Source organism: Cotesia glomerata, unplaced genomic scaffold, assembly GCF_020080835.1.
Source record: "Cotesia glomerata isolate CgM1 unplaced genomic scaffold, MPM_Cglom_v2.3 scaffold_1196, whole genome shotgun sequence".
NCBI classification, from domain to species: Eukaryota; Metazoa; Arthropoda; class Insecta; order Hymenoptera; family Braconidae; genus Cotesia; species Cotesia glomerata.
Window position 1 is genome coordinate 1 of NW_025401550.1, and position 3,455 is coordinate 3,455.

Sequence of the window (3,455 nt, forward strand, 5' to 3'; positions counted from 1 at the left end):
TTGAGGTTGAGGCTGCAGGTATCCTCCGTATGCTTGTTTGTTCGTCCAACTTCTGGAGTGCATCCTGAAATAACGGGCACTTATGGGTACCGGCATGGTGGGCAACATTCTCTGCACTTTCAATCTCAAAGCACATAATGCACATTTGGCGAGATTTTTACAATCAGCAATCTTGTGCCCTTCTTGTTCGCACCTGATGCAAAGCTTCGACCGGTCCACCTTGCTTTTGCACTAGGATCCATGATGTCCGAAATGCCAGCATTTAAAGCATTGAATAGGTCTCTTCGTTGTCCTTATTCGGCAATTGACCCAACCAATCCCGGATTTTGCTACTTCCATCCAGTAAGTTTCTGTGCTGTTGCTGCTGGTATTGCAGGAGTATTACTGTGGCAATTTGAGTACCTCTATAGGCCTATACGGATCTTGATTGCCTTCTAGTGAGGTATCTCACACGCCATCTCCAGCTTCCTCTCCCTTGTAGGGGCACCCTGGATGTGATCCTTAGTTGTTTCTTCTCATCGACGTCTCGGATCTCAATTACCTCCTGTGGTCCTTTGCAGATTACTTTTGCGTCTTCTTCTTTCCAGGAGAATGTCTGCAATGGTCTTTCTCAATGTTTGGCCTTTGTCGGTGCTCTTCCTCGAAAGAGTTATCAGCATATCTCCAGCATTGGTCTTATAGATCTTCTCTACCGTACTGCGGACCTGGTCGTCAGGGACGTCCTGTTTTATTCGACGCAGGATCTCAGCGTACTTTGCTTTCTCTGTCAGCCGAATGATGAGGGCATCCGGTCTGATCCATTTCCGCGGTTTCTTTCGCTTGGGTTCAGGTCGGGGCTCCTTTGACGTCTGTTTTGAGAGCATCTCTTTCTTCTGTCGCTTTAGCTCTTGCTTGGACTGAACTTTTTGCCAGACTGACGCTTTTTTCTGTTCGTCGCTTCGTCCTGCCGCTCCTTGTGGAGGGCTTTTCTTCAAATCCTTTTTCTTCATGGCTTGGCTGATTGTTGGGTCAGGAGAAGGTCGATTTTTTCTCTTACCTGACTTGTTGCTGGCTTCACTTTTGTCTTCCGCGACTGATTCACCGTCACCTTCAGCTCCGGTGTCCATTGCTTCGTCAGTCACGTCGATAGCCTGACAGTCTTTCTCTGGTGTAGCATGGGATATGCGCTGCAATGATGAGCGCCACTCCTCGTCCAGCTTCTCAAACCTTTGAAGGGCGTTAGTTACACCACTCATCTTGGATTTAATCTCTTTGTGAATGTTGACCTTTGGTTGAACGTGATCATTCAACTCACTGATCAGCTTTTCAAGGCGTTTAAGCGCTTGCGAACGCTTCATTTCAGCGCTTGCGTCAATCGCTGCTTGTTGGGCATGTAGCCCGTTTCCACTTTTGTTTGTTTCCTTTGAATTACTCATACTTTTTAATTTACCAGCGCATCGTACGGAGTGGAGCGGGTTGCCATAACAAGAACGGTGTACCCTCGGAGATAGTACTCCTACCCCAGTTCCCTGAGGCCTAGCCGACACTTAGCCAGTCCCGGAATACACGGACGGACTAGACTCGCTCGGAGCGGTGAAGATTCCGATCTCTAACACTCACTGCGTACTTCCTGATCAAGGCCCAAAGTGGCTGGCTCCTGATCCACTGCTGCAACTTACACCTCGGTAGAGCAAGCTCACATCAGCCGTGGCCTGCATCGTCGGAAACTACGATACAGGTTCCGGTCACTCCCAGTGGGTCACAGTAGAGAACGATCGTCTTGTTAGGTCAGTTAGTGCGACCAACCCATTAAAGGGGAGTTTTGTCCACGGGAGCGTATTTTGTTTGGTTATTTTGCTTGGCTTCTACCCGCTGTACCTCATCAACTAAGAGATTAAGTGTCATCCAAGGACAGCGAGCGTTCTCCCATCCGCTCGGGGAGACGCGCCCGGTAGCAGTATCTCTTTTGCCCCGAGTGTGTGTGTGTGTGTGTGTGTGTGTGTGTGTGTGTGTGTGTGTGTGTGTGCGCGCGCGCGTGTGTGTGTGTGTGTGTGTGTGTGTGTTGGATTTCCTATGAATTTGTACCGATTCGGACTGAGCGATAGATTTTGAGAAATTTTGAGAAATCTCAAAAAACTAAAAATATAATCTTTTTTAAATATGGTTTTTTTTGTAATAACTTTTAAACGGTTTTATCAATCAACTTCAAAAACTAATCAGCTCTTCACCTTAAAAAACTCCGTCGATCGCTGCTAATCCGGTTAAAATCGGTTGATTCGTTCGAGAGATATTGTGAATAAAAGAAAATCAATAAAAGCGTTTTTTAGAATCACTCTGAAAATTCCTAGTTCAACGAATTTAAACTTAAAAATTCTTTATGAGTTATTGTGGTTTGAAAATTCAAAAAATAGGTTTTATCAAACTTCTATCAGACTTTTGAGCTCTTGGAGCTCAAAGCATAGAAAAGCTATCTCTTTGAGCTCGAAGAGCTTAAAAACGTCATAAGTGCAATTTTAAGCATCTAGGTATGGAATAAGCGGGAAGTTGTAAAGATGGCCTTCAGGGTTAATCGTTTTCATTTTTTTTTTTTTTTTTTTTTTTTTTTATGGTACTTGAATTTACATGTGAAAAGAGACCTTCTCACGCGCCAGCTGAATAATTGAGATATCGAGCTAATATTTTCGGTGAATTGCTTGTTTGTATCAAAAAAACTTTCCATATACATTTATTAGTTCCTCAAAAAGAAAAAAAAAAAATTCGTTTTTCTGTCACAGTCTAATCTTTATCCCTAAAAATTGAATTGAATTCTATTGTAACTTTTTCGTTTTTTCAAGGTATCTTGATGTATTATCTGAAATGATAGAGCAAAAACGTGGAATGATGGAAAAAATGATCGCGATTCAACAAAAAAATGTAGAAAAACAAAACGAAGTTACGAGGGAGATAAATGATTTACAACCTCTTCTTAACATTGTTATACAACGCACAAAAGAATTGCGAACTGACGTGAGTAATATATAATACTAAATTATAAAAATACTTATATTTTATTTCAATCTTTATTATTGTTTGTTTATTTTTAGATTGAAAGAGATATTTCAAAGAAATATCAATCACGGCCTGTACAGTTGACTGGAATAATAAACCATATGTAATAGTTTTCTTCACAGAATGTATATGTATAAAGTTTAATAATAAAAATTCGGGAAGCACCACAGATTATAAAGATTGAATTTTGAACTTCTTGCTAAGAAAATCAATGATTTTCAAGCAAAAAAAAATTGTTGAAAATAGGCCATTTTTTCCCGGAGGAAACCCATGTAACCCCTTAAGCTTATTTTTAAACTTGATCTTGGCATTTGTCTGTAGAATAAGTGTGGTGAGTTTGGAAAAGATCCATTATGAATTAGCGACACTATCGTTGAGACAAGTCTTGTTTTATATCTTCTAATATATAAAATTCTCGTGTTACAATA

General features: G+C 41.1%; 1 long non-coding RNA gene across 1 annotated transcript; it reads left to right on the forward strand.

The window, feature by feature from the left end:
• Positions 1 to 2,729: 2,729 nt before the first annotated feature.
• LOC123273682 lies at positions 2,730 to 3,216 on the forward strand. The gene is made up of 2 exons (XR_006511351.1): positions 2,730 to 2,985; positions 3,063 to 3,216. It is a non-coding gene; the product is annotated as an uncharacterized LOC123273682 (long non-coding RNA).
• The last annotated feature ends 239 nt before the right edge of the window (positions 3,217 to 3,455 follow it).